The following is a 26,826-nucleotide window of genomic DNA, read 5'->3' as shown; positions in this document are numbered from 1 at the left end:
TTTTGTCTCTCAAATTGATGGTCTTTAATTTTTTCCTTTCGCCTAAAACATATCGAGGTTCTGGGGTCGAAATCCTATTAAAAAAAATTGCAAGGCAGAATTTCATAACAAAATAAGTCTACTCGAGCAAAAGTTAGGCCTAACTTTTGTAAAATTCTAGCAGGTTAAAAAAAAAAATCTGCCTTGCAAAATGTCGCAAGACAAACTTTTGCTCTAAGGAAAATACTGCCTTAAGATAGAATTTTCACGAATCCTTACCTTGCAATTTTTTTTTTCGAACCCAAAAATTGAGATATTGTTGGTCACTTTTTTAAGTGAAGGCCAAAAATTAAAGACCAACAATTTAAGGGCAAAAAATTAAAGACCAGTGCCTTTGGAGGACAATCCGTGCCAAAAAAAAAAAAATTGACTAGAAATTGCATGGTTTTCCTTCAAATGGGGTGGTCTTTAATTTTTGGCCTTCAAATGGGCTGACTTTACTTTTTGCCTTTGAAAATCAAACTTATGCTTAGCGGGACATAAGTCTTTAAGAGCATCAGCATGAGTATAACTTGCAGGATATTATGATGCAAAAATATAAACTTATAGCCGTCGAAAAGTTGTTTGTAATAAGACACAAAAACTAAAGACCAACAAAATAGGATCTTTTTTTTGCTCGGATTTCCCTTCATTTGGGGCGGTCTTTAATTTTTGTCTTTCAAATTGGTGGGCTTTAAGTTTTACCCCTCGCCTAACACTCCGAGGTTGTGGGTTCAAACTCTAGCTCAGTAAAAAAAAATTGTAAGGCAGAATTTTACAAATCTGTTCAGTGAAATTCTACTTTACTCATAGGTAGAATTTCTGCTCATACAAATTTTGTCAAAGGTTAAAATTTAAAGACCAGCATTTTGAGGGATAAAAATTAAAGACTACCCCCAGTGAAGGCCAATCCTGCAAATTGCCCAAATAGGATCAAAAGTGCAAATGACCCATTAGACATGTACAGGCCCAACAAAAACAGGCCGGGTCCGCCCACACAGCCTCCACGAATAAAACCAGAGGGTAGCCGTATGGCTCCAAGTCCAACCCCCTTCTCTCCGAAATTATATACTCCCTCGGTCCAAAAAGATTATATTTTTCACTTGGCACAAAGGGTTAAGAAATAAAAGGATTTTTTTTGAAATATACGATCCAATTAAGCTTTAGGTTTTTGTGTTATAGTAAATTATTTAATAAAGTTAAATTATTTCTAAACATACAAGTGATATTTTTTTTTGGACAGACTAAAAAGGAAAGGAGGGTAATTTTTTGGACACAGGCAGTATATAAATAGATAGATAGTTCCCCACCCGAATTATGTTTGCAAGAGCGTAATATGTTTCTTGGGTTTTGTCAATCCAATCAATTTTGCTCTCAGTTTCCTTTTACAGAAGCAATTATGGCTACTGCATCAGGTATGCATGTATTTCATCACTAGCTTCTACATTTGTGTTGATTCATGCGTAATAAGGAAAACATACGCTCGCTCTGTGTCTTACTGGGAAAGAATATTTACCCGGATTAGCCCCGTTTTTCCTTTTATACCAGGTGGGCACCTTGTTTAATGTTTGTATACCGTGTGTATAAGCACTGCTGTTAAACAAAAAAGTTGGTCATGTGAATCTAAACTGAAAATATGGCTATGTAGGTGTAATATATATTACGCTGGGTTGTATATTTTTGTAAAAATCCCAATTTCTTTTTGGTGGTAATTATTACGAACTTTATACTATATTAATCCGGTTTAGCCCAGTTTTTCCTTAAACACCTCTTATTATACATTATTATAGGTGGACACATTGTTTATCGTAACTGTATAATGTTGTATAATGTTTGTATAATGTCTTATAATGTTGTATACCGTGTATATAAGCACTGTTGCAAAAAAAAAAGTTGGTTATGCGAATGTGAACTGAAAATATGGCTATGTAGGTGTAATATATTATGTTGGGTTGTATATTTTTGTAAAAATCCCTTAATTAAATGTATGGAATTGCAGTGACATTTAAATCTAGGGAGGATCATAGGAAACAGTTAAATTGGAAGAAGCAAGAAAGGCTGGTCTTGCTCCGGCTGAGGTGGACGAAGATGGCAAAGAAATCAATCCTCATATTCCTCAGTATATGTCTTCAGCTCCTTGGTATCTCAATGCAGAAAGACCAGTACGTGTATCTTCTTTTACACTTTTTTGGATGGTCGGTACATATCATTTGATAGTGTATCACTCCCTCCATTTCAATTGTTTGTCTTGCTTTCCTTTTTAGTCCGTTTCACAAAGAATGCCTCTTTTCTTTTTTGGGAACTCTCTAATTCCAACTTTCCACGTGGCATGCTTAAGACTACAAGATTAAACGGCATTTTGGTACATTCTACATATAGTTAACAACTACAAGATTCAAAAGTCTTCTCAAACTTCATGTCAAGTCAAAACCAGACAAAAATTGAAACTGAGGGAGTACTATAGTATATCACTATATTGTATTGTTTTCATGAATACAACGTTTGGATAGATTGTATTGTTTCTCGTCGTTACATAATGCCACACATCAGAAACTTTGAAGGACAAATCTACAAGAAAAAGTTGGGTACGTGATAGAGCTACTATAAAAAGGATAAAATAGGATTATTAGATAATAAGTGAAGACAAAAATGAGAAGAAAAAATAAGGTAACAATGTGATCACACCAAATTGGTCATTAAATAAAATGGGACTTTTCGTCGTTACACAACGATGGATTTAACGATACAATATAATAAAATTTAAGTAACAATTAAAACAAACATTGTATTTAAACTAACAACACAATACAACACAACAGGTAACAGCCATCCAAACAAGCTGTTATTCTTATTTGTTTTTGTTTTCATGGTTTCGTGCAAATATTTTGACCTTTCAATTATTGCGGTGCTAACAGAGTTTGAAACATCAAAGGAAGTGGAAATCGGATCCGAATTACACAAAATTATGGTGCGACAGAGGTGCACAGATATATCAGGCTGACAAGTATAGGAAGGGTGCATGTGAAAAGTAGGTGTGATGTTTCTTTACTTCTTTGGGTATTTTAGTTTGTGTTTGTCTGACTGTCGCATGTGCTTAATTTCTGTTTGTCATTTATTGACATACTATTGCTCCTACTGCTTGCATTTTAGTTTAAAAGAAATCCAACTATGAAGAGTTTTGCTTTGGAGTTTTAACTTTCGAACACTTATGCTTGCTGCCTTCCTTGAAAGATGGATGCTCAGTCTTCCTTATTACAATTTTGTGCCAAACAGAAGAAATGGGTAATGCGCTGCCTTGGCAAATAGTACTTGTTAGGTTAAAAATTAAATATTAACACAAGGGTTTAGAATCTGCAACCAGAAAAAACACTTCTACGTAAGATTGTGACTGTTTGGTGCTTAATGGGGAGCATTTTAGGAAAAGAATTTGTTTTTTTGGCTATCTGTTGGAAAGGAAAACTAGTATTGATCAGTGTGGAGAACATGTAAATTTCATGTGGTATATGTGAAATTTTTTTTTGAAGGAAAAGTGTTATGTGTAAAATAGAAGTTATTTATTTCGGAAAGCACATATTCTTTGATAAGGTTTGGGAAAGAATATTATCTGTGGTTTACCCTGTGCGCATCCGAAGGGTAGCGGCTGCGGGTTCCCATGTCATAAAAAAAAATAAAAAAAAATCTGTGGCTGTAGGAATGCAGATATCAATCTGTGTCAGAGGGAGTAGGAGGTTATATCTGTTGCTATTTCCTCTTTATTCATGACCTGAGGCCAACTAATATTTGTTCGGTTGAGTTATAAACTACTAGAAATGGACATGTTTTTCAGGGTCGTCATCCTAAATGATTTAGACCATTTGGCTTTATATTGGTGTTGTTATATGTGTTTCCAAAGCGTTAGAAGGCTTGGAGGGCCTGATTATGGTAAGGTAAATAAGTATCTGCAGTTTCTCATAAACATTTCATTTCTTCTATGAGTTCCATAAGCATTTCATGATATGCATTGGTTCAAGTGATTAGCCATTTTATAGGATTATCCAAAAGATCCTGAAAGATAAATGTCCATTTGTCTTTTGTGCAGCTGTGGAGCAATGACCCATGAGACTAAGTCATGCATGGATAGGCCACGCAAACTGGGAGCAAAATGGACAGGGAAACATATTGCTCCTGATGAGAAGATAGAGCAGTTTGAGCTAGATTATGATGGTAAAAGGGATCGCTGGAATGGTTATGATGCTGCTTCTTATGCCCATGTCATTGAACGATATGAAGCAACAAGGAAATACCTCAAGGAGCAACAGCTTAAAGAATTGGAAGAGAAAAATAACAAGGATGACAAAGGAAGTGATAGTGACAATGAGGATTGTATGGATGCTTTGAAGGTAGACGAAGCGAAGGTTGACGAGAGCAAGCAAATGGATTTTGCCAAAGTTGAGAAGTGGGTGCGAACCACTGGCGGTGGTAGCACAGAGACTGTTAGGTGAGTTTTTCTTAATATCTTTTCTGGGTCATTGTGGGGGTTAAGTTGTTGTCACTTTTACAATATTGTGGTTGAACGCTACACACCATTGATGCATCTGTCATGACCAGGAACCTGCGTATTCGGGAGGATGCAGCTAAATATCTTCTCAATCTTGATGTAAATTCAGCACACTATGATCCCAAAACACAGTCCATGCGTGAAGATCCTCTTCCTGATACGGATCCGAACGAAAAATCCTATGCTGTAAGTGCTCTTAATCCAAAATGGGTTAGAACTCTGTATCTTTTGTTATATGTTTGTTTATCAACTCATTGATTGTCTCTCTGTTTAGGGTGATAACCAAAACAGAGTTAGTGGTCAAGCATTGGAGTTCAAGCAGCTTAATATTCATGCCTGGGAGGCTTTTGAGAAGGGTCATGATGTTCATATGCAAGCAGCTCCATCCCAGGCAGAATTGCTCTACAAAAATTGTAAGATTGACAAGAAGAAACTGAAGGTGAAAACTAAGGATGATGTCATGGAGAAGTATGGCAATGCAGCTAGCTATGACACACTTCCAAGGGAGCTCCTACTAGGTCAAAGTGAGAATGAGGTTGAATATGATCGTGCTGGTAGGATACTGAAGGGCCAGGTAACTGTTTACTTAGTCGCTGCCTATTATTGGTTGAAGTACTATCCAAAAAGTGGTTCTTCTGTTTTTTTTTTTTTGTTGGGGGGGGGGGGGGGGTAGCACACCCTCGTAGCTGCCACCGCCCCCCCCCCCCCCCCCCCCCACCCACCCACCACAGATTCTTCTATGTTGTCTAGATATTTGTGTGTGCAGTAAGTGTTGGATAAGTCATATAACTAACCCAACTAGCCTGGGATTGAGGTGTAGTAATAGTTGTATATTAAATTGGGTGTCATGGATGCCTAAAGTTACAGTGTCTGTACTTTCTCATCCCTTGGAGCAATTATGTCTTTGTTGGGGCGGGGCGGGGGGGTGGGGGGTGGTGTTCCTAAATAGACATCCATCGAGTTGCTGCTGCCCCTGATGTATGTAGTGGTCAATAAATCGGTTTTTTCAAGCTGCTTTCTAGTTGTCTGGAAAAATCATAATGAGAACGGCGCCTCAATTTTGAATTAGTTGGGTTTAGCTGTATGCATCCTCTACTCCACGCTGCTCTAGTTGACATAGTTTACTCATTCACTGACCACCATCACCACCTATTTGAAGGCATGTATGTCAGTCTCTCTCTACGAAGAGTTCCCTTAAGACAGAAAGTAACACTCGATAGAGAGGAAGGGCTAGAAATGAAGTGAAAGGAGGAGGAATAGCATAAAGATTTATACATATAGTCTGGAAAAGAAAGATTCTAAAGACAGACTAGATGGTTGATTAATTTAGCTAATATGGTCTATAATTAAGCTCCACACTGGAATGGGTAAGATCCGAGAGAGAGAGAGAGAGAGAGAGAGAGAGAGAGAGAGAGAGAGAGAGAGCGTGTTCAAGCAAGATGCAAAACATGTGTACGCTAGAGTGGTGCTTTCAACTTTTAGCATCATGATAAGACTGAGTCTGTTAAGGTCTCAATTTACCTTTTAAATGAGGATAATCAACTAACTTGGATTTATTGAAGGCAATATATTTTTTTATGTGCCATTTATTTCTCAGAAAGATGATTTTGTTGTTCCTACTTATGGAAGGGGGTTTGGAGCTCTTAGTTTGATCTGTCCATCAAGCTTGTCAAGTTCTGTGCTCGCTTTTCTGCATAAATGAGGAGGAATTAGTTGTATTCGAATCAATGGAAGGGAATGTGCAGTCAAATACTTCCTGTGATATTTGTTTGTTTCTATTGCCTAATTCAGTAACTCGCTATCTGCAGGAGATGTCACTTCCTAGAAGCAAATACGAAGAGGATGTTTACATCAAAAACCACACCGCAGTTTGGGGTTCATGGTGGAAAGATCACCAATGGGGTTACAGATGCTGCAGACAAAAAATCAGAAATAGCTATTGTACCAGTGCTGCTGGAATTGAAGCAGCAGAAGCCTCTGCTGATCTTATGAAGGCCAACATTGCTCGTAAGGAGGCTGCTGAAGGTATGTTGAAACTATTGATGTAGTCTTGAAATTAAAAGACTCTGCTTGCATAACCTTACTGTCATACTTTTCTGTAGTTACCTTAATATCGTATCTATTTCTCAAAATTTACCTGACCTGCCAATTCTTAAGCTCACTTGTTACCTTCCGCTGAGTTATCAGAAAGTAATTGTTTCCCGTACATGTTATCGAAGCTCACTTTAGTGGTTTTGTCAGTAATTGGCATTGTTTTACCAATGAAGAAAGTGATTGGCATTGTCTTAACTAATTAAAAATGAGTACTCCCTCCGTCGCAATTTATGTGACGGTGTTTGATTAGGCACGGAGTTTGAGAAAGAAAGGAAGAATTTCGAAGCTTGTGGTCTAAAGTAAGTCATAGATATTTGTGTGGCTGTAATCATCTCATTGAGGTAAACTTTTGAATTTAAATTATTAGTACTAAATATAGGAAGGTATCATTCTTTTTGGGGACTGACTAAAAGAAAGAGTGTTACATAAATTGGGACAGAGGGACTAATTGGCATTGTTTAGTATAAGTTGTTAGTATAGTACAAGTATGTTCCGTATATTTTTTGATTGGTACTCTCTCTAGTAATCTTCCTAAGAGGGGGTTTCGGGTTATCAAAAGTTTCTTAGTTTGTAATGACAATATTGTCGGAATGTGATGCTAACTCTTTATTGGAAAGAAGATAATTCCAAGCTGTAGGATTATAGAGAGAAAGAAATTAGCATCTTCTATTCCAGGAAAATGGGCGAGAAGCTTTCTCCTTTTTTCCATTCTCTATTTTCTGGATTGATTTCTATGCTTCTTTGCATTTAAGAAGGTTTAGGTTGTGGGATTGAAGATACATTAGTGATTATAGCTAACTAGTTTCCTAATTAATGTGGTGTAGGAACTTTCTCAAGATATATCTTCAAATTAGAAAATTTGGTTATGGGGCAGTCTCTGAAAGGAATATTCAGAGACTCTGAGCAAACTTAGTGTGTCCCCCTACTGTTGTAAAATGCATTCAAGCCAATTAGTTGACTTCCATTGTTTGCATGCCCTATAAAACTAGAATGTCTTTCTTTTTTTGAAGAGATTTTATTAGAGGGCACAAGAAGATGCAAAGGGTATAGAAGATATTAAGTACAAATGAATTTGCTAGCTTCATTACGTGTGGTTCTATGCTAGAGATACGGAGCATCGAACTAGAATGTCTGGGAGTGATCAAATCATTTTTTTCCCCTCAATATTTGATCCAGATACACATATACACATATGCCCTCTGAGGAGAAGAGGGTTGCTACTTGGGGACTGAAGTACCAGAAGATTTGATACTAGACCAGAGAAGGCTCACTGAATCTCTAAAGAAGGTACACTTACAAACCCATGCATAGCGCTACCCTCCATTTTTGCACGTCATGCTAATGAATTCATTTGGTTCATGTATTTTCTGCTTCAAATAATTTATTTTTAGGGGTGTATACGGTGAAAACCGGATCAATGTAAGACCGGTGAGACCGGGGTCCGAGGGCAAGTCCAAATGAGCACGAGTATGTTCGGTTTTTTCTTCAGACCGGGGGGATTGCACCGAATGCGGCTGACCCAAGATAAGAGAAGTGTATCTGTTGATCCGGTGTCTCCGAGCCAAACTCAACGTGGCCGTTAGTCTGGTTTCTCCAAATCAAACTCACGTGGCCGTTAGTCCGGTTACTCCATGACCGAACTGAACGTGGCCGTTGGTTCGGTTAACCAGTTGCGGTGCTGCCACGCGTCAAGATCGTTCTGTCATTTTGTACTGATAACCGTACAGGTGTCAGACCGTACAGTTCTACCTTATCTTTTTAGGGTTTCTTTATTCTAAAAGGTTTTGTATTGTATTCAAGGCCCATAGGGCAAACCTATAAATATAGGACATTTTCCTACTTTTAGGGGTTGGCTTTTTTCAGATCTAGAGCATTGTAATGGAAAATATATTGAAGCTCTCTCTCTCTCTCTCTCTCTGATTTAGTCCGGATCTGCAATATTCTTTGGCTTTATTCATCCATTGAATACAATACATTGCCATATATATATATAGCTTATTCACCAATATCAATATACTTATTCAAGGCATTGGCATACGTATCTATATATATTATAACAAACAAGTCCATACATATTTCGTATCAACCAAAAGTAGATTAAAATTCATCCACATATCCTATACCTCACTTACAAATTCAATTGTTACCAAAATTGCGGGGAAACAGTTTGGCGCCCATCGTGAGGCTAGGATAATAGTGGTTTTTTAATCCTTGCTTCTATCTCCTTTTACCCGTTTGATTAAGGAATCTTCTGCTAATTTCTGCAAAAAACGGACCAAATGGCAAGCAGCGGGCAGTCTGGTCATGTCAACAACAACGAGATTGTGGCTGAAGACGAGACCAATGGGTTATGAAGCCTACCAACAGATCCAATCGACCCAAACTCTGTTGATTCGAGGGAAGGCCTCAACTGGCAGAACACCGTGAACTCGGAGAACGCCACCCTACCGGTCACTGATCCCTTGAATACTCACAACTCAGTTACTTTATCTCGGGCTCAAGGCCGGAAAGCACCGGATACTTCTGATGAGATTAACTTACGTTTAATTTTTGAAATGTTGCAGGAACAGGGGACTGCCAAAGCCAACAAGGAATTGCAATAGCTCAGCTGCAGAGCAAAAATGATAAGGTAGCTTCGGAAAGGTCAAAATGGGTCACCGAACCAAGGAGGGATGAAACACGGAGAGTCGAGAGTAATGGATCGGGAGCTAGTTCATCCACTATAGTTTTGAAGATGCTCGAGACCTTGGCAAAGCGGGTAGATTCAACAGAGAAGAGGGTGGAAACGTATAACTCTCGGGTGGATCAGATCCCGGGGGCTCCGCCTATTCTAAAAGGACCGGATTCAAAGAGGTACATTCAAAGTCCTTTCCCTCTAAGTGCGGCTCCGAAGTTGATCCCGAAGAGGTTCAAAATGCCGGATATCCAGAAATACGATGGCACAACGGACCCACAGGAGCACGTGACTTCGTACACTTGTGCCATAAAAGGCAATGATGTCGAAGAGGATGAAATTGAGTCCGTGTTGTTGAAAAAGTTTGGGGAAACCCTATTAAAAGGAGCACTGACCTGGTATGACCATCTGCCCGAGCATTCAATCACTTCGTTCGAAATGCTGGCAGATGCGTTCATAAAAGCCCATGCTGGGGCTAAAAAGGTGCAAGCACAGAAGGGGGACATCTTCCGCATAGCCCAAAGGGATGATGAGTTGTTACGGGAATTTGTGAACCGTTTCCAAAGGGAATGGATGGAGCTCCCTCCAGTTCCGGAGGAATGGGCTGCACAAGCTTTTACCAAAGGGCTTAATCCTCGGAGCTCGACGACCTCATTCAAACTGAAAAAAAACTTGTTGGAATATGAGGTTGTAACCTGGGCAGATGTTCATAACAGGTACGAATGAAAGATTCGGGTAGAGGATGACCAACTCGAGCTCTCCCAGGGACCCATAAATATGAGCAAAAGCTCTGAAAGGTCGAGGAAAGTTTACGACCGGAGACGCGATCATCGAGGGAAAGATACCAGCCATACTCTCATTCGGAAAAATCGAGCTTCAGATCGGAAAGATCAAGGGTTGGCCCCAATCACTTCTCTGGTCGGGGTGATAAACGGGCCAAGCGCCTGTCGAACAGTCGTGGTCTATCATTTAGAAGCAATGCCGGGAGTTCGGCTAGCAACAAAGACCCGCCAAGGATATCGGAGTACAACTTCAACATCAATACCTCGGATCTCGTCTTGGCTATCGGCCGTTTCACGGAAGCAAGATAGCCACGGCCATTGAGGTCAGACCCGGGTCAACAGGACCCGAGCGTGGTGTGTGAATATCATGAAACCCATGGGCACAAAACTGAGGACTGTCGCCAACTAAGGGAGGAGGTGGCTTGCTTATTGAAGAATGGCCACCTTCGAGAATTCCTGAGTGAACGGGCTAAAAGCCACTACAAGGAAAGGGACTCTCACAAACGGGCCGAATCGGTGGAACCTCAACATGTAATCAATATGATAATTGGGGGAACGGACGCTCCTCGAGGGCCGGTGATGAAACGAACTAAGGTTTCCGTTGTGCGTGAGAAGCGTAATCGGGATTATGTACCTGAGGGTTCCATCTCCTTCAGCAACGAGGATGCAGAAGGCATCATTCAACCGCACAATGATGCATTGGTAATTTCTATTCTTATTTTCAAATCACAAGTTAAATGTATTTTGATTGACCCAGATAGCTCGGCTAACATCATCCGATGGAGAGTGGTAGAACAACCAAGGCTACTCAACCAGATTATACCGGTAGCCCGAGTACTCAGTGGGTTCAATATGGCAAGTGAAACCACAAAGGGAGAGATTTCTTTGCCGGTCAACATCGACGGCAGCATACAACAGACGGTATTCTATGTCATCGAGGGAAATGTGAAGTATAATGCTTTACTCGGCAGACTGTGGATTCATAGCATGAGAGCAATACCGTCAACACTACATCAGTTGCTGAAGTTCCCCACCCCGGAGGGGATAAAAACTATCCGAGGTGAACAACCCGCTGCAAGGGAGATGTTCGCGGTCGAGGAAGCGTCACTTTTTCCAAAAAAGCCGGATCAAAGAGATGATGAATTAATTGGGGGCAAAGACACCAAATAGCAATTAAAGGAAGCGGGTTCGAAAGCAGAACAGAAGGGATCAGATCCGGTTGGTGAAGAAGACGATTTCGGCGTACCCAGATCGTTTGTATTACCGGACGACTCGGATGCAACCAAATCTACCGTGGAGGAGCTGTAACAAGTCATCTTGTTCGAATATCTACCGGATAGAAAGGTATACCTGGGCACAAGGTTAACCTCGGAGCTCAGGAACAATTTAATTAAATTTCTTCAAGCTAATGCCGATTGTTTTGCATGGTCACATATAGACATGACAGGTGTACCACCGAAAGTCACGACTCATAAGCTTATCCTCGATAGGAGATTCCCCCCGATGAAGCAAAAAAGGAGGCCAATGGCCGAGTCGAAACATGTCTTCGTAAAAGATGAGGTAACAAAGCTTTTAAAAATAGGTTCTATCTGGGAGGTAAAATATCCGGACTGGCTAGCTAATGTAGTGGTGGTGCCAAAGAAAGGTAATAAATTCAGAATGTGTGTTGACTATAAGGAGTTAAACAAAGCATGCCCGAAGGACTCATTTCCGAAGCCTCACATTGATCGAATGATCGATGCAACGGTCAGGCATGAGATGTTAAGTTTTCTCGATGCTTACTCGGGGTACAACCAAATCTGGATGCACTCGGAGAATCAAGAGAAAACATCCTTTATTACCCGGTATGGGACTTATTGTTACAATGTCATGCCCTTCGGGTTAAAAAATGCCGGAGCAACTTACGAACGCCTTGTTAATGAAATGTTCGAAGAACAGATACGGAAAACAATGGAAGTTTATATTGACGACATGGTAGTCAAGTCCCTGGAAACAGAGGACCATTTAAAACATTTGCAGGAAGCCTTTGATGAACTCCGCAAATACAACATGAAGCTTAACCCAGAGAAATGTGCCTTCGGTGTCCGATCAGGCAAATTTTGGGGTTTCATGGTGTCAAACCGGGGAATTGAAATTAATCCGGACAAGATCAAAGCCATCGAGGATATCGAAGTGGTAAACAACGTCAAGGGAGTGCAGAGGCTCACCGGAAGGATAGCAGCACTGAGTCGTTTCATTTCGAGGTCTTCGGATAAAGTCACCGTTTCTTCTCCTTACTGAGGAAGAAGAATAACTTCTTCTGGACACCGGAATGCCAAAAAGCTTTGCAGGAATTAAAAAGATACTTATCGAGCTCGCCTCTGCTGCACACACCAAAGGCAGACGAATAGCTGTTTTTGTACCTTGCCGTATCCGAGGTAGCGATAAGTAGAGCTGTCAAAACGGGCTGGCCCAACCCAACCCAACCCAACCCAACCCTAACGGGCTAGGGAGTTAAATGGGTTAGGATGGGCTAGCCCTTTTTATTGAAGGGCCTTCAAACTGGCAGCCCAACCCAGCCCTAAGCGGGCCACGGGTTAGGACGGGTTGGCCCTTCAATAGAAATTGAAAGTAAACTGAGACATCAAAAACGGAAAAAAAAAGTCACAACCTGTCTTCATTTGCAGCCACAGTACAAATTGCATAAAAAATGATCAATTCAAAACTGCTACCATCTTACGTGATTACCAAGCAGTAAGCAAGATAGCCACTGGAAAATCACCAACCATTATAGGTCTTCAGTTTAATAACAAGTGTATTATATAAGATAATAGTAATTAACATCAAGCAAAAGAATGAGCAGAAACATAGTAACTAACTGGTCAACATTTAGCAAGCCAAACTTCTACAGTTTGATAATCCAAAAAACATACAAATCTTGCACTAGAATTCTGCCCAGTCACAAAAATAAAATCCTGACGAGTTAAAATTAAAAAACTAGTCAATTAAAGCTTAACAACTTCATTTCAACTTGCAGCTGTAACATATCCAGAAGGACCAGAACCATCGAGCACATTTGAATCAACATGAGGTATCGTTTCCTTAACAGCTTCATCTTCATCTATATTTTACATCACATACAAAATATTAATTAGTTAACCATTAACAAATAGATTAAGAAAAACAATAGTAATTTAACCAAAGAAAACATTACCAGCATTAGGCCAAGTAAATCCATGCAACCAATTTCTTGTAGTAATAAGAGTTTGGACATTCTCATGATGGATACAACTTCTGTACTTGGTAACAACACAACCACCAATACTAAACGTTGATTCTGATGCTACAGTAGTAATTGGAACACTGAGTACATCACGTGCCATCACTGAAAGGTCGGGATATTTCCTTTCATTTTCCTTCCAATACTTAATAACATCCATCCCATGAAACTTCTCATAATCCAGCTTCTGTTCCTCCAAATAAAGGTCCAATTCTGACTTTCCAGCATTGCAAAAAGATTCACTCTCGAACATTTTAAATTCCTATTAATTTATAATATGAAATGCAGATTATAAAAATAAAAAGAAGAGGAAGAAATAGGAAATATAATTGCTTGATTAAAAAGTATCACTTACACCAAAATGAATAAGAGAATTCATCAAGAATAAAGTAAAAATTACTTACATCAAATAATCTGGATTCCTTTTGTTTGGATCGGCTTCTTTCTTGAGTTGGTTTACACAAAATAGTAGAAGTAGTTGCTCCAATTTGACTATTTGCATAATATTCATAGAGCTTGTACAATTTTTTTTTCATAGTTTCAACCTTCTCTTGTGCAGAAGCATCATCTACCTTAGAGTAGCAATACCTTAAAAGTTGCAACTTGAAGCGAGGATCAAGGATTGCTCCAAAGGCAAGCACTACACTATATTTACTCCAATATTTATCAAACTTCTTGGACATTCTTGAAGCCATTTCCTTAATAACTCCATCTGGATTCTGTGCCTTCTCCATCAGCATGCATTCAATTTTCCAAACTTGCATAAAGTACAAGTTGGAGGTCGGATAACTTGAACCAGAAATCAAGTTGGTTATTTCATGAAAAGGTTCCAAGAATTCACATATTTTTTCTGCCCTTCTCCAATGATCAGATGTAGGACAATGAGAGTAATTTCTATCAACCAACTGTAGACTGGAAAAAGCTTTTTCATACTGTAGTGCACTCTCAAGCATCAAGTATGTTGAGTTCCATCTGGTAGCGACGTCTAAACGTAAACCCAAATTTGTATTAATTCCCACTTGCTTAACACATTGCTCAAACTTTCTCATTCTAGCATCTGATCCTTTGACGTACTTCACACTTTCTCTAACTCTAAACAAAGCATCATTAGCTGCTTTCAAACCCTCTTGAACAATTAAATTCAGAATATGGGCAGAACAACGCACATGAAAGTACTCACCATCACATAATAAACTCTGTTGCAAACTAAGATGCCCTTTTAAAATATTTTGCATGCTATCATTATTAGTCGCATTATCCAAAGTGATAGAGAACACCTTCTTATCAATGCCCCACTCTTTCAAACAATCATATATAGTTGCAGCCAATTCTACTCCCGTGTGAGGAGGAATCAAACGACAAAAATTCAAAATCTTACTAACTAACTTCCAATTGTCATCAACATATGAAGCAGTTAAACAAAGATACCCCTCAGAAGTACCTGCTGTCCAGCAATCAGAAGTTAAGCAAACTCGATTCGGAATCTTAGCTAAGACTTGTCTTAACTTTTCCTTCTCTTTGAAATACACTTTTTGGACATCCACAACAGAAGTGTTCCTAGATGGCATTATTAATTCTGGACTTGCATAATTTGCCCAAGCTCTAATTCCATCATATTCAACAAAAGAATACGGCAAATCATGCTTAATGATAGCTTCAGCAAGCATTTCACATGAAACCAATTGGTCTATTTTTCTAGACTGTATTTTACCTTGTTTATCCATAAACATTTGACCCAAACTGTGGTATTTCAGTTTTTTACATCTAATTAAATGACGTTTTAAATGTGATGTTCCATAGTTCTTACCTTTGGGTCCTGGAGTAGAACCAACCCGATATGGATCTTTACAACCTCTACATATTGCCCTTTCCACTCCATCTTTATCTCTACCAGTCTTCTTGAAATAAATCCAAACATTCGATTTTAACTGCCTCAGTTTTTTCTGTTCAAGTTCTTCATCTTCAGGTTCATTCACCTCTAAACTAGCTTCAGGTGTACTATGTTCATCATCCTCCAATGATTTCACCTCTAAACTAGCTTTAGGTGTACTATGATCATCATCCTCCATGGATGTTCCTATAATAAGATAAAAAAGAAGATTGTTAAATAATATAAATTCATTATTCATTCTCAAACAGGGTTGTAGACTTGTAGTAACAATAAACATCCAAGACATATTAACAGTAAGAAAACCCAATATTTGGCTTCAATTCTTTACTAAAAAAAATACAAAGCAGGACAAAATTGAACCCACAATGGAAGTTCTCGTTGATATTATCAAGATTTGGAGAGTATCTACAGTAGTTTGTGGAATTTTGATAATTTTGCTTTATAGAAAAAAGGTACTTTATAATTTTACATATGCTCCAACCAACATCTAATCAAACACAATGCAAGTTCTCGTTGATAATTTTGCTTTATAGAAAAAGGTACTTTATATTTTACACATGCTCCAACCAACATCTAATCAAACAAGACTTTTAACTTAATAGCAGACATAGCTGCACAAAAGGGTCTCATTATGTAGAAGAAACTGAAAAGAAGATGTTGATAACGAAAATCCCAAATCGATTATAAAAAATCAAATGAATTTACAAAGTCAAAAATAACACTCTTTATGTATGGAGAAGAGAAATTACTTACCAGGTTTTGACTTATTGTGCTTCTTCTTCACTCGACTCAGTGGAACTGTGGAAGGCTAAAGAAACTAAGAAAGCTGCGCAGAAGAAAAGAAAGTGATGTTAAGAAAAGTAGAAAACCCTAGTGTCTTTTTTAGGCTTATGTTTATGTATTATGTATTAGTACCTATTTTTCTTCCTTTATGTTTTCTTGTTTAGTTATTTTAGAATTTTAAATTAATAATTAATTAATTAATTTTGGGCCTCACGGGCTGGCCTCGGCCCAGCCTCTGAGGCTGAAGGGTCAAGTGAGGCTGGGCTTTTGAGCCTCACTTCTAAATGGGCTGCAAAATGCCTAGCCCAACCCCACTTAATTAAAGGGCTGGGTTGGGCCGGCCTCACGGGCCAAGCCCAATTTGACAGCTCTAGCGATAAGCGGTGTTTTGGTCTGGGAAGAAGCAGGTACGCAATTTCCAATATGTTATGTGAGTAGAACTTTAGGGGATGCGGAGACTCGTTACCCACACCTCGAAAAGTTGGTCTTGGCATTGGTAAGTGCTTCAAGAAAGCTGAAACCTTACTTTTAATGTCATCCGATATGTGTAGTAACTACTTACCCGCTAAAGAATGTCATGCATAAACCGGAATTATCGAGTAGACTGACCAAATGGGCTGTAGAGATTAGCGAATATGATATTGAATATAAGCCTAGGACAGCTATTAAGTCTCAAATTTTGGCCGATTTTGTGGCCGATTTTACCCCCACCATGATCCCCGAGGTCGAAAAAGAATTATTGCTAACCTTGGGAAAGGCTTCGAGTATTTGGTCTCTACACACGGACGGGGCCTCGAACCTAAAAGGTTTCAGGTTGGGCATCCTTCTTAAAACCCCCACCGGTGACGCCATTAGGCAGTCGATTAGAACTATTAAATTGACTAACAATGAAGCCGAGTATGAGGCTATGATTGCAGGTTTGGAATTGGCTTGGAGTCTGGGGGCCGAAGTAATCGAGGCAAAATGCGACTCTCTTTTGGTCGTTAACCAAGTAAATGGCGTCTTCGAGGTTAAGGATTAGCGTATGCAAAGATATTTGGAGAAAACTCAGGTGATACTGCACCGGTTTAAAGAGTGGACCATGCAGCATGTACCCAAGGAGCAGAATAACGAAGCCGACGCATTGGCCAATTTGGGCTTTTCAGTCGAAGAGTAGGAAATCAACCCCGGTACCATAGTGCAGTTGATGAATTCGGCGGTAGAAAACGGGCATGCCGAGATAAACACGATGGATCTAACTTGGGCTTGGCGCAACAAATACATCAACTACTTGCAAGATGGAAAGCTCCCGAGCGACCTAAAAGAATCACAGTCACTCAGGACTAAGGCAGCATGGTTCTGCTTAATAGACGGTCAATTGTATCGACGGTCCTTTTTCGGACCCCTAGCCAAGTGTTTGGGTCCCGGAGAAACCGATTATGTGATGAGAGAAGTCTACGAGGGTACCTGCGGTAATCACTCTGGTGCCGAAGCCTTGGTTCGAAAAATTATCAGAGCCGGTTATTACTGGAACCGAATGGAGGATGACACGAAGAATTTTGTCCGAAAATGCGACGGGTGTCAAAGACATGCCCCAATGATCCATCAGCCCAGAGAGTTGCTACACCCGGTGATATCACCTTGGCCTTTCATGAAGTGGGGAATGGACATCGTTGGTCCTTTGCCATGGGCACCAAGTAAGGCCCGTTTCGTTTTGTTTATGACTGACTATTTCTCAAAATGAGTTAAAGCGCAGGCCTTCAAAAAGATTAGAGAAAAGGAGGTTATTGACTTCATATGGGACCATATTATCTGCCGTTTCGGCATCCTGGTCGAAATAACTTATGATAACGGCCCTCAGTTCGTTGGCAGCAAGGTCAATAATTTCCTCGAAGGGTTTAAGATCAAGAAAATTGTATCAACTCTGTATCACCTTAGTGCAAACGGACAGGCGGAATCCACGAACAAAACAATAATTCAAAATCTAAGGAAAAGACTTGAAACATCGAAACATCAATGGAGGGAAGTACTACGGAGGTGTTATGGGCTTACAAAACTACGTCAAATCAAGCACGGGAGAAACGCCTTTCTCATTGGTCTACGGGGCCGAAGCTCTGATCCCCGTAGAAGTTGGCGAACCGAGCCTCCGATTCAAATACGCCACTGGCGAGTCAAATGAGGAGGCTATGGCCATAAAACTCGACCTAGCAGACGAACTACGCAAAAATGCGTTGGTCCGTATAGCAACTCAGAAACAGAGAATGGAGAGGTACTACAACCGGAGGGCCAATTTTCGGCATTTCCAAGTTGGGGACTTGGTGCTTCGGAAAGTTACTTTGAACACCAAGAATCCCAATGACGGGAAGTTGGGTCCGAACTGGGAAGGGCCGTATAAGATAACAGGAATAACGGGCAAAGGATCGTACCAGCTGGAATCCATGGACGGACAACGGCTGCGTAATAACTGGAATGTGGCTCATTTGAAGAGATACTACTGCTAAGGTATGAATGCCCACCCTTGTGATCATCTTTATTTAACCTGTCTTCCTTTTTGCAGAAGTAGAATACCGAACGGAGTTAGGACTGAAAACACGTGTTGCACTTTTTTCCTTAGTTCGGTTTTGTCCCAAAGTGGGTTTTCCGACAAGGTTTTTAATGAGGCAACAAGTACAACGTGTTACTTTATGAAAACGAGGCAAAGTGCCCGGGAACGAAAGGTCTACCCCCTGAGTGGGGACTTGATAGTGCTTACCCGATCATGCAGCCCGGATAAACACTAGGGGACTATCATACCCACATCGAGGTCTACCCCAGAAAGGTAGAATGAGTTCAACTTACTAAAACAGATGAAGAAACACTGTAAAATGCTACCCCGGATAGGTCCTCAATTTTGTTTCTCATTTTTGTCTAATCCCGGACCTTCTGTATTAGGCTTCGATGTAAGGACCAAACGATCAAAATGAGTCGTGTCCACTTAGTATTTGTTATGGCAAAAGCAGAAGGAAACGGATGAAGTTTTCATATTATATACGTGCAAATACTTGTAATATAAAGAAAGTTATGAAAAATTCATGGCAAAATACATCAAATCACCCTTAAACTATACTCAAAATGTCGATATCACACCTAAACTATACGGGCGACCTATTACACACCTGAACATCTAAAAACTGAAATTATTCGCACCCTGCAAGGCATTATACCACTTTTGCAGTGTGTGGTGTTCCACACGCGCATCCATGTCAGCGCCACGTGGAAATAAAATAAATTTTATTACTTTCAGTACTGTTTCTTTTTTATTTTTTCTATTTTTTTAATTTACACTATTTTCTTTTTCCTTAATTTCTATACTTATCACAAAAACTCCATTGTCACTGTTGGCATATCACCATCTCCAAACCCAATCATCAATTCCATCATCACCATCAAATTTACTAGCTATAAACAAAGATGCCATCACCACCAATTTAGGGCCCACCATTTAAAAAAAAAAAAACCAGAAACTGATTTGCCACAAAAATCCGGCCAAGATGCTGGACAATTCTCTTTAAGTTTTGCAAAAAATTCAATTTTTGCTATTTCTTGGACCGTTCCTCTGTGTGTGTGTGTGTGTGTAAAATTCTCTCTTGATTTTGCACCAAATTATTCTTTGGCGGTGGTTTTGGTGGAAGGTGATGAAATTGAGGATGGTGGTCGACAATTTCGGTGGTGGCGGTGGTGCTGCTATGGTATTTTGTGATGGGTGTTGAAATAGGTGATGGTGGTGTTGTGACTTTTGGTAGTGGAAGGTTTGGTAGTGGTGAAATTGGTATGATTTTGGAAGGGTGGGGTTCATAGGGGTAGTGAAATCCATGGTGGGTGTGTACGGATTTGATTGTGGATAGTGAAAAAGATTAAGTTGGTGAAGTTGTTGTAACATGGTGAATTTTTTCTCTATGGATTGATGAAGAATTGTGAAGATCATTATGAATTGATGAAGTTGTTGTAGAAAATTATGATTAAAAAAAAATGAAGTAGAAAGAATAGAGGGTGGGGCGTGAAGAAGAAGAGGGGGATGTGGTGGTGGTGGTGATAAAATGGAGGAGAGGAGGGTTTGGGTGGTGGGGGTGGTAGTGGTGAAAATGGAGAAGAAGAGTTGAAAAAAAATCAGTTTTTATTAAATTAAAAATTATTTTACTACTTCACTCGCCTATTTATTAATTATCATTATTTTTTTGCCACGTCAGCTTATAAGGTGCAAATAAATTTAGTTTTTAGATGTTCAGGTGTGTAATAGGTCGCCCGTATAGTTTAGATGTGATATCGATATTTTGGGTATAGTTTAAAGGTGATTTGATGTATTTTGCCAAAATTCATCTGAGACATGTTTTCTTGTTAAATACCCTATACTAGGGACTACCGTTGAAATTCGACATCTTTTTATTAAATACCCTACACCGGGGACTACCGTCGAAATGCGACAAAGGCAACAAGGTCACGTCGAACCGAGCCAAAATCCTTTAACACCCTCGAATAGGGACTGTCGTATCAAAATTTGACAAGGCAGGGATTCAGGTATCTGAACCTAATCTGTTATAAGTAAGCGGTTGGAAAACCTCGGCCTAAAAATGCCTAATGTGATTCGGAGACGTCTGAATTCACAAAGCATAAATAAGTCCCGCGGACAAATCACTCGATCAAATTCTCGGACAAAAATGTACCGAACGCAGAGAAAAGCCAACACTTAGGCACAGTCCGGAAAAAGAAATGACTCCGAACCTTCGATTATTCCTAACGGGATAAGCGATTAAGGCAAATGTCATAACAAGCATTCAGATAAAAGAATGAAGAAACAATTAAAGGGGAAATGCTCATTTCATATATGAAAGGTTTTTTACATTTGAACTTTCCACAAGTCAAAAAGCAAAAACAAACCAAAAGGCAAAAACAAAATAAAGGCTAGTGCAGCCCCTGATCTACCCGGTATGGTTGGAGGCGGAGTTCTCGGAAACCGTTCGCTCGGAATCCTCAGACTCAGCGTCAAGAGCTTTTTTAGCCTCCTCTTCCTTTGCTTTGGCTTCGTTTATCCGAGCCTGGAGGTCCTCTAATCCTTTTTGGTCCTGTTCGAGGGTAGCCCTCCGGGACTTCCACCGTTCATACTCAACCAAAATCGTAGTACGAGCCTCGGCAGCCTCCATGTCCTTAAGAGACTCTTCTAAATCGGCCTCGGCTTTTTCCAATTTAGCCGCTAGTTCGGACCGCTCTCTGAGAAGAACTGTCTGAAGTTGGTTAGCCGACTCAAGCTCGGCCTGAAGCACGTCATTGGCCTCGACTGCCTCCTCGAACTTGCTCTTGAGCTCGTTACTAATCCGGGCTCGATCCTCGGCCTTCTGTTCGACCACCCTCAACTTCTCCTTGTCTTTAGCACTCTCGGATTCAAGATGCCGATGCCTTTCTGCCATCTTCACGGCATCGGCCTTGACCGAATCGAGTTCGCTTTGAAGTTGGGAAATATTGGCCTCGAGTTCACCAAGCCTTGAAATAAAACGGACATTGTCTTCATTGAGGCCGGCATTATCCGCTTCAAGGAGCTGGTTCTTTTCAACCATGTCGGCCAACTCGACCTTCAAACGAAGATTTTTGGCCTTAGCCGCCTCGAGCTTGGGTTGAAGGTTGGAAAGAGCGGTAGCCCGGCTCAATTGGTTTTCGTTTTCCTGCAGGAGGAGTCGATACTTCTCCGTTTCTTGACCCTGGGCATCCAGCTGGCCCTTCAAGTCATCGACCTTGTGTTGGGCTCGGACAAAGCCCTCATTAACGAGCACAACACTCTGCAGAAGAAGAAACGAAATCAAGTTAAGGAATTGAATAAACGGAGTTGAAAATCGCACATCAATATTATGTAAGGATGAACGTAGAATTTACCCGGTTGCCTGCATGCATGCCTTCGTTGATAAGGCACTGCCAAAGAACCCCGACCATCCTTTCCTTGTCAGAATCTGAAATAAGGGGCCTTAGATAACTTGCAACCCCCACATGATGGGATAAAAAACTACAGTCCTCGGGGACAGTGATCACCGCTGACCTTGTCCTCCTCGTCTCTACACTAGGGGCTGGGAAAATACCTACGGGATTGTTCCTCACACCCATTTTCGTGGACCGGCTAGCCGCCCTCGTGACCCGAGGAATGGGAAGATGGCCAAACCCGGCAGTTTCCCCGGTTGCTGGAGGGGTATCCGAGAACATGTCATCGAGGTTATCAGACCTCGACGCAGGAGTAGGAGAAGCCAGAACAGCCTCAGCGGTCTCGGTAGAAGCAGGTGCATCGGATGTTGCAGATTAGTCACCACCTCAGACTATGCCCTTTGTTCGGTCTTAATATTCAAAGATGGCCTGGATCTTCTAGGCCTCTGCAGGGGAATCTCTTTGGGTGAAGCGTCACCTGAAATGCCAATGAATTCAATTGACCTTAGAGGAGTTGGAATAAGAACTTCTTCCCCACCTGTGTGCGGAGCCGGAATGGAAGGTCTTTCCTCAGTAGTAGGAAAGGGCGGAATGGTGGCTTCCTCATCTGGAACAGAGGCGACGGAAGGGCCCTCACACCCTTCGTATAAGAACGTCAGGCTCTGATTCATCCCTCAGAGTTCGGACAACGCTCCTTGCCTTTTTTTTTTTTGGTTTCTGCCCTTTGTCCGAGGGCTTTCTCCGTCTTTTTCCGGCAGCAGCAATGAGCCGAGATGACCCTGCCGTATCAAATTCAGGAACCGATGCAGCAGGCTCGGCTGCAGGTTCCGGTCTTGCCTCCACCGAGCCCTTGGGTAAACCTGAATATCAAAGGGGTTATAAGAAAGAAAAGGAGAAAGGGAAGGATGCAATATATACCAAATCAAGGAGAAGATTACCGTGATTTTGGGCAACCCATCGGCCACGTGACAGGTCCCCCCATGCCCGTTGTTCATAAGTGTGTTGACTGATAATTGCTCCAACCCATTCGGTAAGGTTCCGGAAGGCCGGAGGTATCCATGCCTCGGCTAATAAAAAAAAAAAGGGGGGGGGGGGGGGGGGGGGGGGGGGGGTGGGGGGAGGGGGGAATCACATGTAAGCAAGGGAGCAAGTGTTGACAAAGCATGCAGGAAGAATAATTATAAAAGGGAGAACTGAGGAACTTACGCCTATTTTTCCACATCTCCGGAAAGGGCATGTAATCGGCTGGAATAACATCTGCGGTCCTTACCCGGACATAACGTTCCAACCACCTTCGATCTCTGTCCTCGTCGAGTTTGGAAAAGATCGGGTTCCGACCTCGCTTGACAAGCTTTATTACTCCTCCTCGGAAGAGTCTCGGGGAATATAACCGGATGAAGTGCGTCATCGTGAATTCTCTTTTGACGTTATTGGCCAATAGCCGGCGGCAGGCCACAGTCCTCCAGATAATCGGCCCAATTTGGGCCAAGGTCACGTTGTACGTCCGGCACATCTCCAAAATAACCGGGTCAATTGGAGGGTTGAGTTTGAGTGTAAATGGATAAGTGTAAACATATAGGAAACCTTCTCTATGATCGGTAATAGACTTGTCGGGCCCGGGGGCGAACACTTGCACCGAACTATTATCCAATCTGCAGTCGGCCCGGACCTAGGAGAGGAGATCCTCCGTAATAGATGAAGGGTATCGCCTTACGTCGAAACCCCTATCTGCAATCGAAGATGGCTTCTCGACGTCAAATTCGTAGCTGTAGTTGGGTCTGGACGGCACTATGTCCAAAGCAGTCGGTTCAACAAATGTTTTTCCCTTAGGGTTTTGAGGCCAGCTTCGGTCCTTGAGAAAAACCGAGGGAACGTCCTGGGAAGTAGTTTCGGTGTTGGCAGACATTTGGAAGGTGTGAAAGAGAAGATTTGAGAGTTTGAAGTGGCAGATGGAAAACTCAAAAACGAAACAGTGGAGGAAATGTAGGAAGGATGGAAGAAGCAGTTGAAGGATGCAAAATGACAAATGAAAGAGGTAGCAAAGGTGCACTTTCGATCAAAATAGCAAATGGAGAAGTTGGCAAGTTGGTTTCTTACGATCAAATGAGCAAGAAATGAAGAAGTGGAACAATCAAATGAGCAAGGAATGAAGAAGTGAAGAAGTGAAAATGGAAAAGTGAAATGGCTAAGGGCCTTATATAGGCGTGGAACTGTAGCGGTTACAGAAAGCAACCAATCGGGCGGCGACACGTGTCCCACAATTAATGAGACGTGAAGTGACGTGCGTTACTGCAGTTCCCGAGGTCGGCCATTCGGGACGGGACACGTGGCCGATGTCAGAAGGATGTGACATGTGGCCGATGTCAAAAGGACGTGACATAACTGTTCCCACCAAAATTACAAGATAAGAACGAGCTTATGGAACCACCGATTTTGTGACTTATCCACTTCCCGTCACTCCGGTAAAACTACGGTCCGGAAAGTGTAGGGACTATCTGTATACGGTGAAAACCGGATCAATGTAAGACCGGTGAGACTGGGGTCCGAGGGCAAGTTCAAATGAGCACGAGTATGTTCGGTTTTTTCTTCAGACCGGGGGGATTGCACTGAATGCGGCTGACCGAGATAAGAGAAGTGTATCCGTTGATCCGGTGTCTTCGAGCCAAACTCAACGTGGTCGTTAGTCCGGTTTCTCCAAATCAAACTCACGTGGCCGTTAGTCCAATTACTCCATGACTGAACTGAACGTGATCATTGGTCCGGTTAAGCAGTTGCGGTGCTGCCACGCGTCAAGACCGTTCTGTCATTTTGTACTGATAATCGTACAGATGTCAGACCGTACAGTTCTACCTTATCCTTTTAGGGTTTCTTTATTCTAAAAGGTTTTGTATTGTATTCAAGGCCCATAGGGCAAACCTATAAATAGAGGACATTTTCCTACTTTTGGGGGTTGGCTTTTTTCAGATCTAGATCATTGTGATAGAAAATATATTGAAGCTCTCTCTCTCTCTGATTTTAGTCCGGATCTGCAGTATTCTTTGGCTTTATTCATCCATTCAATACAATAAATTGCCATATATATATATATATATATATATATATATATATATATATATATATATATATATTTAGCTTAATCCCCAATATCATAGCTTAATCCCTAATATCAACATACTTATTCAAGGCATTGGCATACGTATCTATATATATTATAACAAACAAGTCCATACATATTTCATATCAACCAAAAGTCCACATATCCTATATCTCACTTATAAATTCAATTGTTACCAAAATTTCAGGGAAACAAGGGGGTACAAAAGAGTTTTTCGTGGGGGTGGAGTTTTCGAGGGCTGATGCTTGCAAACGACCCCCTCCCCGGAAGCCCACCAAAAGAAAAAAGGGGAGAAATGTTTCTTAGGACTGCCAGAGGTTGGGGTTGGGAAGATGTGGTAATCTGACTGGATCCGTCTTTTGACAGCTATGTGGATTTTTAGTTTGCTCTAGAGCATCTGATTTCCTGATGTTCTGATCAAATTTATTTTGTTGTTTGAACAGGATGAGGAGAAGAGACGAGAAGAGAAGGATGAACGGAAGAGGAAATTTAATGTCAATTATAATGATGAGGTACATTTAAGTTTTCATTTTTATTTTTCTATCGGTGGTTAGTCTTCTTCATGGTCTTTCTAACGACTTTTGCCTGTACAGGTTACACCTGAAGAAATGGAGGCATATAGGATGACGCGGATTCACCAAGATGATCCAATGAAGGACTTTCTTCACTGATTTTGAGATGTGGCCAAATTGTTAACCTCTTAGAGAAAATAGTAGTTGGACCGTGTTAATTGTCTACGATAGTTCCCTAGTCGAAAATTGTGGAAGAGCCTCTATGTTGGGGTTGGTTGAGGTCTATTTCTTCAATGATTTAGTACCTTAAAGTTGTATAGCACTGCATGACACATACTTACTTCACCACCCAGTTATAAGAACATATATACAAGAAGATGCCCAAGAATTGGAAAGTATCTCTGTTCGTGTAGTTATGCAGTATCTCAAGTATTCTCAACTGGTTTGTGGTTGTAATATAGGCAAAGGGTTAGCGTTAATGTCTATAGTTGGTCCACTCGAGGATAGATGAATTTATTTAGAGCTTAATGTGTATGTCCTCAGGACCTCCATTACTGTATATATATTTGCCTTCTTTTTCTGCATTTGTGTGATATTTCAGCTTTGCGAGTGCACGGATTACTATTGCATTGACTTGTATTTAACTATCTGAATGCTCGCTTCATGCTCTTACTAGTCATGCACATTTCTAATTTTCCAATTATCAACTTTCTTCGTTCTGTAATTACACCTTGTAATCCAGCCAGGGAGTACCAAAAGATATTAATGTATCTTTAATGTTGGACCTGAGGAGTCCGGAACCAAAATGCCCCCAAAAAAATCATTTGAACCAAAATATCCCAACAAAAAAAAAATGTTACAAAAGTACCTTTAGCGCAGTAAAGTACTGCGCTATAGCACTTCACGGAGACGGAGCCGTTAAGTGCTATAGCACAGTATTTTACTGCGCTATACAAATGTTTCTCTCACCTATAGCGCAGTAAAATATTGTACTATACAAATGTGTCTCTCTCCTATAGCGCAGTAAAATACTGCGCTATATGACCCAACTAAAACCCCGTCGGGTTCCACCACTGGTCCTTCCAGTGGAAAAAAAAATTGAAAAACCCCATTGGAGGCGATACCAAGGTGGTCCCCATATCCAAAAACGTCATTTTCTATCAAATTTCGTCCGAAAAGTTTAGATTCTCAGTATATTCAAGTCAAGGAGCAAGATTCTAAGTTCGATTTTTGGGAAAAAGC

General features: G+C 40.9%; 1 pseudogene; it reads left to right on the top strand.

Annotated features, from left to right (window-relative positions):
* Positions 1 to 1,083: 1,083 nt before the first annotated feature.
* On the top strand, positions 1,084 to 25,912 carry LOC132610556 (pre-mRNA-splicing factor SLU7-like; annotated as a pseudogene).
* Positions 25,913 to 26,826: the final 914 nt, after the last annotated feature.

The sequence above is a fragment of the Lycium barbarum genome, chromosome 9, assembly GCF_019175385.1.
Source record: "Lycium barbarum isolate Lr01 chromosome 9, ASM1917538v2, whole genome shotgun sequence".
In the NCBI taxonomy this organism is placed as follows: domain Eukaryota; kingdom Viridiplantae; phylum Streptophyta; class Magnoliopsida; order Solanales; family Solanaceae; genus Lycium; species Lycium barbarum.
The sequence above is the reverse complement of the archived record's forward strand: the minus strand, read 5'-3'. Positions and strand labels throughout refer to the sequence as shown.